The sequence below is a fragment of the Triticum dicoccoides genome, chromosome 2A, assembly GCF_002162155.2.
Source record: "Triticum dicoccoides isolate Atlit2015 ecotype Zavitan chromosome 2A, WEW_v2.0, whole genome shotgun sequence".
NCBI lineage: Eukaryota > Viridiplantae > Streptophyta > Magnoliopsida > Poales > Poaceae > Triticum > Triticum dicoccoides.
Window position 1 is genome coordinate 389,982,517 of NC_041382.1, and position 15,424 is coordinate 389,997,940.

The window sequence follows — 15,424 nt, forward strand, 5'->3', positions numbered from 1 at the left end:
GACATTGAAGTCAAAGGTGGTATATGAAGATATTCACATTAAAGACTATGACAAAAGAAGACACGTTATGAAGCCTATGGAGCTCGAAGACTTAGATCTTTCGTAGTTATTTTTCTTTTGTGTTGAGACATAGGAACCACCGTACTGTTAAGTGGGGTCCAGGAGAACCAGTCAGAATGACTTAAGTGATGCCTAAACCAAAAACCTATGTCTTCGAGTGAAGACAATGAGAGCGAATCTTGTCCAGAGCCGGACAAGTCAGCTTTACTTGTAGCCCAAGTAAAGTTGCCATGAGAGTTTGAAATCTGACCGTTGAGACACGTGTCAGTTCCTTAGTGACCCAGGGTCATTTCGGACAAATCAGGTCGGGTTGCCAAGTGGCTATAAATAGCCCACCCCCCACAACCATAAACGGTTGGCTGCTCAGATTTCAGTGCACGGCTTTTGTCGTTTGAGAGCAATCCACCTCGAAGCCTTTGAGAGAGAGAATTCCTTGCGAGGATAAAGCCCTAACCACCCAGAGCCAGAGAACATTGGGCATCACTTAAGTCTTCTTGTCTGTGTGATCTGAAGACTTATTACACTTGAGGACTGTGCATCCCCAGACGGTTAGGCATCGCGTTCAGAGCATCCAAGAGACATTGTGGATTGCCAGTGAACGAAGTCTGTGAAGGTTTGGGAGTCTACCTTGAAGACTTACCAGAGTGATTGGGCGAGGACTATGTGACCTTAGCTCAAGGAGAATACGGTGAGGACTTGGTGTCCTGAGCTGCGTGTTCAGGACTGGGTGTCCGGGACTGTGTGTCCTAAGGTTTAAATACCTAGCCGCTCCAACCAGACGTATAGTTGTCACAGCAACTGGAACTGGTCCAACACATCATTATCTTCAAAGAGTCACTGGTTTCATCTTCACTTCCTTTTACTTATTGATCACTCATTGTGAAGTCATTGCGTGCGTGTTCTATCTTTTGTCTTCACAACGTGAGTGTATGATCTGTTTGGCTTCATAGTATCTTCCTACCTGATCCTAATTACACTACAGCTATTTGTCACTGTGCTTTCACTCTGTTGATACTTGACCATGGCTTGCGTAGTGTAGTCTAACTTCCGCTGCATAGTAATAGGCATATCTCTACTGTTTGTCTTCATAACTTCCACGTTTTGAAGACTTCCATAAAAATCGCCTATTCACCCCGCCTCTAGTCGATATAACGCACTTTCAGACTTCACAAGGACCAATCTGCAAATAAAGAGATGGGAAGGATAGAACCAGTGGTTCATTGAAGACAATGATTTGTTGGACCAGTTCCAGTTGCTGTGACAACTGTATGTCTGGTTAGGGAGGCTGAGATTCAACTCAGAAGACCGCGTCTTCACCTTATTCTCCTTGAGCTAAGGACACCCAGTCCTCGCCCAATCACTCTGGTAAGTCTTCAAGGTAGACTTCCAAACCTTCACAGACTTCGTTCAGCGGCGATCCACAATGACTCTTGGATGCTCAGAACGCGACGCCTAACCGGCTGGAGGATTCACAGTCCTCAAGTGTAATAAGTCTTCAAATCACACAGACAGGAAGACTTTAGTGATGCCTAACACTCTTTGGCTCTGGGTGTTTAGGGCTTTGTCCTCGCAAGGAATTCTCTCTCAAAGGCTTCGAGGTGGGTTGCTCTCAAACGACAAAAGCCGTATACTAACTCTGAGCAGCCAAGCCAATTTATGGTGTAGGGGGTGGGCTATTTATAGCCACTAGGCAACCCGACCTGATTTGTCCGAAATGACCCTGGGTCACTAAGGAACTGACACGTGTTCCAACGGCCAGATTTCAAACACACACGACAACTTTACTTGGGCTACAAGCAAAGCTGACTTATCCAGCTCTGGATAAGATTTGCTCTCATTGTCTTCGCTCGAAGACATAGAATTTTGGTTAAGCATCACATCAATCATTCTGACTGGTTCACTTGGACCCTACTTAACAGTATGGTGGTTCCTATGACTCAACAAAGAAGAAAATGAAACAACAAAACAACTAAGTCTTCGCGCTCCATAGTCTTCACGCGATGTCTTCTCTTGTCACAGTCTTCAATGTGAATGTCTTCACATACCACCTTTGACTTCAATGTCTTCATACATTTTTAGGGGTCATCTCTGGTAGGAAAACCGAATCAATGAGGGACTTCTACCTGTGTTATCCTGCAGTTCTCACAAACACATTAGTCCCTCAACCAGGTTTGTCGTCAATACTCCAGAACCAACTTGGGGTGGCACTAGATGCACTTACAATCTCCCCCTTTTTGGTGATTGATGACAAACTGGTTGAAGTTTTTAACGGGGAATAAAATATGTGAAATTGTAAAGGATAGGGTATTGTCTTCATAAGTGGCAAAGCCTCCCCCTGAAGATGTGCATATAAGTAATTTGCTTTTGGAATGCAAATGCACATGGCAGGTTGTACTTGTGGAGATCCTCTTCAACTTATGATGACAATTCATCATGCATGATTTGATATTATGAAGATAATGACATGCATAATGAAAAATGGACGTCTGCAAAATGACCTAAGTGCGGAAGTTATCATCGCACATGCGGAATTTATCATCGCATCACGGAATAGCAAATAAGTAGCAGACGACCATCGAGTTTAAGTGTTACAACTCAAAGAACCAAATGTATCAAAAAGCGAGAGTTGTAAGCACTTGGCAAAAGTAGCAAAAAGTAAAGCAACCACCCATATGGACCCGCTTGAAGACTATCAACTCATATGCTTCTCCCCCTTTTGTCAGTAAGGACCAAAAAGGTTTGAAGACATAGAGCGCCTACTCGTTCCCATGAGGTGCAGGCGAAGCAGCATGGTCGTCGTTGAGGTTCAGTGGTGTAGAAGAACTCGGTGCAGTGTCGACACGCGCTGAAGTTGGAGGAGGTGAAGTGGCATCATCTTGGTCATCGATGACTCTGGCATTGACCGTCGCAGCTGAGGACGAATAGTCAGAGTCTTCAAGTGAGGGAGGCCGACGCAAGTGAGGATTCCTTGGAGGAGTTGAGTCAAACTTGAATCTTTCTGTGAAGCCATCGTCTTGCAGATTAGCTTCAACACTAAGCAATGTCAAACTCTTCCAAGACCTCCGACAGGTTTCATGTGTAACAAAGGCATTCTTGGTGGCAAGATTGCGAATGCGATTGACATCCACCAAGAGGCTTTGCATCTGACACTGAAGCCAGTTGTGATGCTTATCCTGTTCTGATGTAGCACGAGGAGAAGCTCTCGGTCATTGAGAACTCGAGATCGCTTCTGAGGCCTTTGGGCAATGGTGCTTCCAGTGGCGTCAGTTTGAGCGCGAGGGGCACGTGTGTTACCAACCAAGGGATAAACACGAGAGACTGCCTGAATTACTTCAATGGGCTGGGTGAAGCTTTGACGATCAGCATTGTGAAGATAAAGTGGGTCCTTAGCAGGCTCTGGGTAAATAGCTTTAACAGACAGATCAACCTCTGGCAAGAATACAAGATGATTGCGCGCAGATGGTTGATAGTTGAAGGCAGAGTGAATCTTGATAAGACGCATTTGTTGGGGATCGTAGCAGAAATTTAAAATTTTCTACGCATCACCAAGATCAATCTATGGAGTCATCTAGCAATGAGAGGGAGAGGAGTGCATCTACATACCCTTGTAGATCGCGAGCGGAAGCGTTCAAGAGAACGGGGTTGATGGAGTCGTACTCGTCGTGATCCAAATCACCAATGATCCTAGCGCCGAACGGACGGCACCTCCGCGTTCAACACACATACGGAGCGGTGACTTCTCCCACGCCTTGATCTAGCAAGGAGGAGGGAGAAGTTGAGGAAGAGAGCTCCAACAGCAGCACGACGGCGTGGTGGTGGTGGAGTGGCAGTACTCCGGCAAGGCTTCGCCAAGCTTTAAGGGAGGAGGAGATGTGTTGGGGAGGGGAGGGGCTGCGCCTTTGACGTGGTGTGCAGCCCTTCCCTTTCCCCTCTATTTATAGGGGAAGGAGGAAGGGGGCCGACCCCCTCTAGATGAGATCTAGAGGGGGGGCGGCGGCCAAGGGGGCGTGGCTTGCCCCCCAAGCAAGGAGGGCGCCCCCTCTAGGGTTTCCCCCCCAACCCTAGGCGCATGGGCCCAAGGGGGGGGGGATGTGCCCAGCCCACTTGGGGCTGGTTCCCTTTCCTCTACGGCCCATGAGGCCCTCCGAGAGAGGTGGCCCCTCCCGGTGGACCCCCGAAACCCCTCCGGTGGCCCCGGTACAATACCGATATGCCCCCGAACCTTTCCGGTGACCGTATGACAACATCCTATATATAAATCTTCACCTCCGGACCATTTCGGAACTCCTCGTGACGTCCAGGATCTCATCCGAGACTCCAAACAACATTCGGTAATCACATACAAGTCTTCCTAATAACCCTAGCATCATCGAACCTTAAGTGTGTAGACCCTACGGGTTCGGGAACCATGCAGACATGACCGAGACAACTCTCCGGCCAATAACCAACAGTGGGATCTGGATACCCATGTTGGCTCCCACATGTTCCACGATGATCTCATCGGATGAACCACGATGCCGAGGATTCAAGCAATCCCGTATACAATTCCCTTTATCAATCGGTACATTACTTGCCCGAGATTCGATCGTCGGTATCCCAACACCTCGTTCAATCTCGTTACCGGCAAGTCACTTTACTCGTTCTGTAACACATCATCCCGTGACCAACCCTTAGTCACATTGAGATCATTACGATGATGTCTTACCGAGTGGGCCCAGAGATACCTCTCCGTCATACGGAGTGACAAATCCCAGTCTCGATTCGTGCCAACCCAACAGACACTTTCGAAGATACCCGTAGTGCACCTTTATAGTCACCCAGTTACGTTGTGACGTTTGGCACACCCAAAGTATTCCTACAATATCCGGGAGTTGCACAATCTCATGGTCTAAGGAAAAGATACTTGACATTAGAAAAGCTTTAGCAGACGAACTACACAATCTTGCGCTATGCTTAGGATTGGGTCTTGTCCATCACATCATTCTCCTAATGATGTGATCCCGTTATCAATGACATCCAATGTCCATGGTCAGGAAACCGTAACCATCTATTGATCAACGAGCTAGTCAACTAGAGGCTCACTAGGGACATGTTGTGGTCTATGTATTCACACATGTATTACGATTTCCGAATAACACAATTATAGCATGAACAATAGACAATTATCATGAACAAGGAAATATAATAATAACCATTTTATTATTGCCTCTAGGGCATATTTCCAACAGTCTCCCACTTGCACTAGAGTCAATAATCTAGTCACATTGTGATGAATCGAACACCCATAGAGTTCTGGTGTTGATCATGTTTTGCTCGAGGAAGAGGTTTAGTCAACGGATCTGCGACATTCAGGTCCGGATGCCCTTTACAAATATCTATGTCTCCATTTTGAACATTTTCATGAATGGAGTTGAAGCGACGCTTGATATGCCTGGTCTTCCTATGAAACCTGGGTTCCTTGGCAAGGGCAATAGCTCCAGTGTTGTCACAGAAGAGAGTCATCGGGCCGACGCATTGGGAATAACTCCTAGGTCGGTAATGAACTCCTTCACCCAGATTGCTTCTTGTGCTGCCTCCGAAGCTGCCATATACTCCGCTTCATATGTAGATCCTGCCACGACGCTTTGCTTGCAACTGCACCAGCTGACTGCCCCACCATTCAAAATATACACGTATCCGGTTTGTGACTTAGAGTCATACAGATCTGTGTCGAAGCTAGCATCGATGTAACCCTTTACGACGAGCTCTTCGTCATCTCCATAAACGAGAAACATATCCTTAGTACTTTTCAGGTACTTCAGGATATTCTTGACCGCTGTCCAGTGTTCCATGCCGGGATTACTTTGGCACCTTCCTACCAAACTTACGGCAAGGTTTACATCAGGTCTGGTACACAGCATGGCATACATAATAGACCCTATGGCCGAGGCATAGGGGACGACACTCATCTTTTCTCTATCTTCTGCCGTGGTCGGGCATTGAGCCGTGCTCAATTTCATACCTTGCAATATAGGCAAGAACCCCTTCTTGGACTGATCCATATTGAAATTCTTCAATATCTTGTCAAGGTACGTACTTTGTGAAAGACCAATTAGGAGCTCTACAGATCTTGATGCCTAATATATAAGCAACTTCTCCAAGGTCCTTCATTGAAAAAAACACATGTTCAAGTAGGCCTTTATGCTTTCCAAGAATTATATATCATTTCCCATCAATAGTATGTCATCCACATATAATATGAGAAATGCTACAGAGCTCCCACTCACTTTCTTGCAAACACAGGCTTCTCCATAAGTCTGCGTAAACCCAAACGCTTTGATCATCACATCAAATCGAATTTTCCAACTCTGAGATGCTTGCACCAGCCCATAGAATGAGCGTTGGAGCTTGCACACCTTGTCAGCATTCTTAGGATCGACAAAACCTTCCGGCTGCATCATATACAATTCTTCCTTAAGGAAACCATTAAGGAATGCCGTTTTGTCGTTCATTTGCCATATCTCATAATCATAGAATGCGGCAATTGCTAACATGATTCGGACGGACTTCAGCTTCGCTACGGGTGAGAAAGTCTCATCGTAGTCAACCGCTTGAACTTGTCGATAACCCTTAGCGACAAGCCGAGCCTTATAGATGGTCACATTACCATCCGCGTCTGTCTTCTTCTTAAAGATCCATTTATTTTTTATGGCTCACCGATCATCGGGCAAGTCAGTCAAAGTCCATACTTCGTTTTCATACATGGATCCTATCTCGGATTTCATGGCTTCCAGCCCTTTGTCGAAATATGGGCCCGCCATCACTTCTTCATAGTTCGAAGGTTCACCATTGTCTAACAACATGATTTTCAGGACAGGGTTGCCGTACCACTCTGGTGCGGAACGTGTCCTTGTGGACCTTCAAAGTCCAGTAGCAACTTGATCTGAAGTTTCATCATTATCATCATTAACTTCCTCCCTAGTCAGTGCAGGCACTTCAGGAACATTTTCTTGAGCTGCGCCACTCTCCGGTTCAAGAGGCAATACTTCATCAAGTTTTACTTTCCTCCCACTTACTTCTTTCGAGAGAAACTCTTTCTCTAGAAAGGATCCATTCTTGGCAACAAAGATCTTGCCTTCAGATCTGAGGTAGAAGGTATACCCAATGGTTTCTTTAGGGTATCCTATGAAGACGCATTTTTCCGATTTGGGTTCAAGCTTTTCAGGTTGAAGTTTCTTGACGTAAGCATCGCATCCCCAAACTTTCAGAAACGACAGCTTAGGTTTCTTACCAAACCATAATTCATACGGTGTCGTCTCAACGGATTTCGACGGAGCCCTATTTAAAGTGAATGCGGCAGTCTCTATAGAACAACCCCAAAATGATAGCGGTAGATCGGTAAGAGACATCATAGATCGCACCATATCCAATAGGGTGCGATTACGACGTTCGGACACACCATTACACTGTGGTGTTCCAGGCGGCGTGAGTTGTGAAACTATTCCACATTTCCTTACGTCCGTGCCAAATTCGTGACTCAAATATTCTCCCCCACGATCTGAATGTAAGAACTTGATTTTCCTGTCACGTTGATTCTCAACCTCACTCTGAAATTCCTTGAACTTTTCAAAGGTCTCAGACTTGTGTTTCATTAAGTAGACATACCCATATCTACTCAAGTCATCAGTGAGGGTGAGAACATAACGATAGCCACCGCGAGCCTCCACACTCATTGGACCGCACACATCAGTATGTATGATTTCCAATAAGTTGGTTGCTCGCTCCATTGTTCCGGAGAACGGAGTCTTGGTCAGCCCATGAGGCATGGTTCACACGTCTCAAATGATTCATAATCAAGAGACTCCAAAAGTCCATCTGCATGGAGTTTCTTCATGCGTTTAACACCAATGTGACCAAGGCAGCAGTGCCACAAGTATGTGGGACTATCATTATCAACCTTACATGTTTTGGCATTCACACTATGAATATGTGTAACATCACGTTCAAGATTAAATAAGAATAAACCATTGACCAGAGGGGCATGACCATAAAACATGTCTCTCATATAAATAGAACAACCATTATTCTCACATTTAAATGAGTAGCCATCTCGCATTAAACGAGATCCAGATACAATGTTCATGCTCAAAGCTGGTACTAAGTAACAATTATTGAGGTTTAAAACTAATCCCGTAGGTAAATGTAGAGGTAGCGTGCCGACGGCAATCACATCGACCTTGGAACCATTCACGACGCGCATCGTCACCTCATCCTTTGCCAGTCTCCATTTATTTCGCAGTTCCTTTGGCATTGCTGGCCTTCTTATCCGCTAAGTACTTGGGGCAGTTCCGCTTCCAGTGACCGTTTCTCTTGCAATAAAAGCACTCAGTCTCAGGCTTGGCTCCATTCTTTGGCTTCTTCCCGGCAGCTTGCTTACGGGGCGCGGCAACTCCCTTGCCGTCCTTCTTGGAGTTCTTTTTACCCTTGCCTTTCTTGAACTTAGTGGTTTTATTCACCATCAACACTTGATGTTCCTTTTTGATTTCCACCTCCGCTGATTTCAGCATTGAATATACCTCAGGAATGGTCTTTTCCATCCCCTACATATTGAAGGTCATCACAAAGCTCTTGTAGCTAGGTGGGAGCGACTGAAGGATTCTGTCAACGACGCATCATCCGGGAGATTAACTCCCAGCTGAGACAAGCGATTGTGCAACCCAGACATTTTGAGTATGTGCTCGCTGACGGAACTATTCTCCTCCATCTTACAACTGTAGAACTTGTCGGAGACTTCATATCTCTCGACCCGGGCATGAGCTTGAAAAACCATTTTCAGCTCTTGGAACATCTCATATGCTCCGTGTTGCTCAAAACGCTTTTGGAGCCCCGGTTCTAAGCTGTAAAGCATGCCGCACTGAACCAGGGAGTAATCATCACTACGCGTCTGCCAAGCGTTCATAACGTCTTGCTCTGCTGGGAAAACAAGTGCTTCACCTAGCGGTGCATCAAGGACATATGCTTTCCTAGCAGCTATGAGGATAATCCTCAGGTTACGGACCCAATCCGTGTAGTTGCTACCATCGTCTTTCAGCTTGGTTTTCTCTAGGAACGCGTTGAAGTTGAGGGCAACATTAGCATGGGCCATTTGATCTACAAGACATATTGCAAAGATTTTAGACTATGTTCATGATAATTAAGTTCATCTAATCAAATTATTTAATGAACTCCCACTCAGATAGACATCCCTCTAGTCATCTAAGTGATACATGACCCGAGTCAACTAGGCCGTGTCCGATCATCACGTGAGACGGACTAGTCATCATCGGTGAACATTTTCATGTTGATCGTATCTTCTATACGACTCATGTTCGACCTTTCAGTCTTCCGTGTTCCGAGGCCATGTCTGTACATGCTAGGCTCGTCAAGTCAACCTAAGTGTATTGCGTGTGTAAATCTGGCTTACACCTGTTGTATGCGAACGTTAGAACCTATCACACTCGATCATCATGTGGTGCTTCGGAACAACGGACCTTAGCAACGGTGCACAGTTAGGGGGAACACTTTCTTGAAATTATTGCGAGGGATCATCTTATTTATGCTACCGTCGTTCTAAGCAAATAAGATGTAAAACATGATAAACATCACATGCAATCAAATAGTGACATGATATGGCCAATATCATTTTTCTCCTTTTGATCTCCATCTTCGGGGTGCCATGATCATCATCGTCACCGGCATGACACCATGACCTCCATCATCATGATCTCCATCATCGTGTCTTCATGAAGTTGTCTCGCCAACTATTACTTCTACTACTATGGATAACGGTTAGCGATAAAGTAAAGTAATTACATGACATTTATGTTGACACGCAGTTCATAAATAAATTAAGACAATTCCTATGGCTCCTGCCGGTTGTCATACTCATCGACATGCAAGTCGTGATTCCTATTACAAGAACATGATCAATCTCATACATCACATATATCATTCATCACATCCTTTTGGCCATATCACATCACACAGCATATGCTGCAAAAACAAGTTAGACGTCCTCTAATTGTTGTTGCAAGTTTTACGTGGCTGGTATAGGTTTCTAGCAAGAACGTTTCTTACCTACGCCAAAACCACAATGTGATATGCAAATTTCTATTTACTCTTCATAAGGACCCTTTTCATCGAATCCGATCCGAGTAAAGTGGGAGAGACAGACACTCGCTAGCCACCTTATGCAACTAGTGCATGTCAGTCGGTGGAACCAGTCTCACGTAAGCGTACGTGTAAGGTCAGTCCGGGCCGCTTCATCCCACGATGCCGCTGAATCAAGATAAGACTAGTAATGACAAGTAAATTGACAAAATCAACGCCCACAACAACTTGTGTTCTACTCGTGCATAGAAACTACGCATAAACCTGGCTCATGATGCCACCGTTGGGGATCGTAGCAGAAATTTAAAATTTTCTACGCATCACCAAGATCAATCTATGGAGTCATCTAGCAACGAGAGGGAGAGGAGTGCAAGTACATACCCTTGTAGATCGCGAGCGAAAGCGTTCAAGAGAACGGGGTTGATGGAGTCGTACTCGTCGTGATCCAAATCACCGATGATCCTAGCGCCGAACGGACGGCACCTCTGCGTTCAACACACGTACGGAGCAGTGACGTCTCCCGCGCCTTGATCCAGCAAGGAGGAGGGAGAGGTTGAGGAATAGAGCTCCAACAGTAGCACGACGGCGTGGTGGTGGTGGAGTGGCAGTACTCCGGCAGGGCTTCGCCAAGCTTTAACGGAGGAGGAGATGTGTTGGGGAGGGGAGGGGCTGCGCCTTTGACGTGGTGTGCAGCTTCCCCTTGGCCCTCTATTTATAGGGGAAGGAGGAAGGGGGCCGCCCCCCTCTAGATGAGATCTAGAGGGGGGGGGGCGGCGGCCAAGGGGGGTGGCTTGCCCCCCAAGCAAGGGGGCGCCCCCTCTAGGGTTCCCCCCCAACCCTAGGCGCATGGGCCCAAGGGGGGGATGCGCCCAGCCCACTTGGGGCTGGTTCCCTTTCCTCTACGGCCCATGAGGCCCTCCGAGAGAGGTGGCCCCTCCCGGTGGACGCCCGGAACCCCTCCGGTGGCCCCGGTACAATACCGATATTCCCCCGAACCTTTCCGGTGACCGTATGACAACATCCTATATATAAATCTTCACCTCCGGACCATTCCGGAACTCCTCGTGACGTCCGGGATCTCATCCGGGACTCCGAGTAACATTCTGTAATCACATACAAGTCTTCCTAATAACCCTAGAATCATCGAACCTTAAGTGTGTAGACCTTACGGGTTCGGGAACCATGCAGACATGACCGAGACAACTGTCCGGCCAATAACCAACAGCGGGATCTGGATACCCATGTTGGCTCCCACATGTTCCACGATGATCTCATTGGATGAACCATGTCGAGGATTCAAGCAATCCCATATACAATTCCCTTTGTCAATCGGTACGTTACCTGCCCGAGATTCGATCGTCGGTATCCCAATACCTCGTTCAATCTCGTTACCGGCAAGTCACTTTACTCGTTCCGTAACACATCATCCCGTGACCAACCCTTAGTCACATTGAGATCATTACGATGATGTCTTATCGAGTGGGCCCAGAGATACCTCTCCATCATACGGAGTGACAAATCCCAGTCTCGATTCATGCCAACCCAACAGACACTTTCGGAGATACCCATAGTGCACCTTTATAGTCACCCAGTTACGTTGTGATGTTTGGCACACCCAAAGTATTCCTACAGTATCCGGGAGTTGCACAATGTCATGGTCTAAGGAAAAGATACTTGACATTAGAAAAGCTTTAGCAGACGAACTACACGATCTTGCGCTATGCTTAGGATTGGGTCTTGTCCATCACATCATTCTCCTAATGATGTGATCCCGTTATCAATGACATCCAATGTCCATGGTCAGGAAACCGTAACCATCTATTGATCAACGAGCTAGTCAACTGGAGGCTCACTAGGGACATGTTGTGGTCTATGTATTCACACATGTATTACGATTTCCGGATAACACTATTATAGAATGAACAATAGACAATTATCATGAACAAGGAAATATAATAATAACCATTTTATTATTGCCTCGAGGGCATATTTCCAACAGCATTACCCATGGAGCATAGAACATCAGACCAAAAATGTCGGAGCCAGATGCAGCCAATGGCCTGATGTAGAAGTCTTGAGCATTGAAGCTGATGCCATTGAAGATATAGAAAACCGAAGTCTTCATTGCTCCTTGAAGCTTCGGTGCAGATGAATGTCCTTTGACAGGCCATAGAGTTTTTCTAATGATATGGTAAATGGTGCGAGGCAGATACTCTAGGTCTTCAATAAAGAATTCATATGGGTAGTCAGCTTTGTGAGGCAAAGGCTTCATCATGCTCAACATTTGGCTCATGTTGGGTTCTGGCTTCTGAAAAATGCTCTCCAAAGCATTCTGGTGTTGTTGACAACCTAGTTCATAGTATTCACCAGGAGTGGGCAGGGCTGTGAGCTCAATGATATCAAGAGCTTTGGCTTCATGATGGACATTGCCTGTCATCCACTCAAGGACCCAAGTCTTTGGATCCCTGTTGTAGCCTCGAATGTGAAGAGTTGCATAAAACTGTAATAGAAGCTCTTCATTCCAGTGTTCCTTGTCTATGACAAATTGCAGGAGTCCAACATCTCTGAAGCAATCCAACGCTTCTTCTAGACAGATCAGGCCAACTATAGCTTCAGTTTCGAGACACATATGTGGAAATTTGCGCCCTTGATTGTATAAGACGCATGAATAGTAGCTTTGCTGATGATAGCTCCAGAACCGATCCGATGAAATGCGAGGTTTGGAGTAAGGGTTCTTGGCGCTGTTGAAGAAGGTGTTATGTGCCACGAAGCCATTCACATTGAAGACCCCAGGTGAGGTTGCAGTGCCTGGGAATCTTGGAAGTCTTGGCTTGGGCTTCTGGACTTGAGGCCTGTGTTCAACATGATAGTCAAATTGTGGACCCGCAGCAGGTGGAGGAACTAGAATGGGCCATCGGACCATAATAGGCTAACCACGATCAAATGCCAGCTCAACAATATGAGGTCTTGGAGGGGGTACAGGAGCATTGGCATTTTCGTTGACATGGGCTGCAAGTGGTACAATAGCTTCAGGAGGTATGATTATGTTTGGTGCAACATTGGCTTCAGGGGCCACATTGGCTTCAGGTGCTTCATCATTGGCTTCGGGCATGACGACATCAGTGTCGTCAGCAGTGTTGTTGGTGGTGGTGACGTTAGCTTCAGGCGCCACATTAGCTTCAACCATGACAACGTCATTGGCTTTAGTGTTGATGTTGGTGGCCGCCTTAGTATTGGTAACCTCCACTTCAGGAGCTGGAGGGTTGGACACGTTCTCCTCGAGAACAGCTTCAGGAATGGTTGGTGGTGTAGCAACTCTTTCTTCATCACGTGGTGCGTCTTCTTCATCAACTGATGCAGCCGGAATATCTTCAGCCGTTTTGGCTTCAGACTCAGAGGCGTTCACAGTTGGAGTGGCTTCTGGAAACACTTGACATGCAACAGATTGGTGGGGCACTTCTCCTTCTGGAATGCTCGGAAGAGTGACTTGGGGCCTTGGTCCTTTGCGAAGCCTGCGTAACGCTGGCGACGCCTATGGAGATGGAGTTGGCTGGGCCTCAAAGTCATTGTCATCTTGCACTTCTGAGGTGACTTGTGGTTGGGGAGAACTTAGGGTGTCTTGTTGTTGTGGGTGATCAGCCCACGATGCATCTTGAGCAGTTGGCGTCAGAGGACGACCAATGCTGATGAGCTCGCTGTGCGTGAGCACAGGCGATGATACCAAATTGTGCTCGATCTGAGGAAGGACTTCATCATCTTCAACATTGTCGTGGGGACCAATGTCTTCAGCTGCGGTGGGGTCAACAGCTGGATTGTCTTCAGCTTCAGGAGCCTCTGTGGAAGCAGGCTCATGAACTATCAACTGGCGCTCTCGATGTTCAGACGCAGGACGAGCAACAGAAATTGGCTTGACAAGAAGGGGCTCTGTGGGAGCAGCCCGGTCTCTCTTCTTTGTTTTCCTTTTCTTGGTTGGGGGAGCATCATCAGTGGTGGCTTTGGTCTTGTGCTTTCTGGGTTCGGCTTCAGCTGCTCTAGTTTTCTTGAATTCTGAAGCCACTATGGGGACCTTAGGCTTTGAGCCTGTCATACTAGCTGGGAAGACGATGCGAGGTTCTTCCTGCCTTGATGCTTCTGGTTCTGCCACAGCTAGCTTCTTCTTCTTCTTGCTAGCCATTCTGGGGTCAATGCCTGGTCGCCCCAAGGCCTTGCGCTTTTCAGCTTCATTCTAGCCTTGTACACATTTGGCAGCAAGATTCTTCATGCGCTCACAAGAACCTTTTGCTTCTTCTCGTTTCTTGTGGAATGCCCCCTTGAGCTCATGCATCATGACCTTGAAGTTTTGAATGTCTTCAACATTGAGCTTGGCCATGTGCTTCTTGAACTGAGCCTTTTCATAATCGATCTTATGCTTCAGCTCAACAATTTTCTGAGCTAGAGCCAGCTCAGGAGCAATGGCTCCATGGAAGGCGATGCTGAGGCCAATGGGAAGCTGAAGATCATCAAGGCTGACATCTAGGCTGTCAAACCACTCATCAATAAAATTGTTTAAGATTTCCACATCAAAGAGAGGAAGATCATTGAAGATTTCTGCCTCTTGCTTGCTCTTGATCAACTGCTCAAGAGCGTCATCACCAAGATCTTCGTCGCTAGACAGATCAATGGCGTCATTCTCGTTTCTCAAGACAGCAGCAGGGGTCAGTGCTTGACTAGTGGGTTGCATGGGCTTTTTCAACTTGGCAGACTTGGAGATGCGTGAGAGATCTTCAGACTGCACACTGGCTTCAGGAGGTGCAGTGGCCAGAGGCTTCACCCATGAGACCTTTGGTGCAGATGAGGGCTTTGAAGCCTTTGGTACTGAAGAGGGCTTTGAAGCCTTGGGTTTCATTTGCTTCACAGGCTTCGGTGGTGCAGGCGCTTCGTCAGAATCAGCGTCGTCGGCAGGTTGATCCATGTCTGCCCCTTGAACCATTATGTGAGTGATGAGACCTTCTAAGTTGTAGAAGGCCCCAACAAGATTGGGTTCAGCTTCTCGTGTGCCATTGGCACGTGGTGCAGAGGGGCCTGGGTTGAAGTCTAATCCCAAAGACTTCTTGTTTTCCTTGGCCGAGTTCTTTGCAAACTGATAGTTGCGCTTGAAGATATTATCTTCTCGACACCATAACAGAGAGGATGGGTTGGCATTAGCAGGCTGAGGTCCACGAATCATGCATGGGTAGAAGCCTTGAGCAATAGCTTT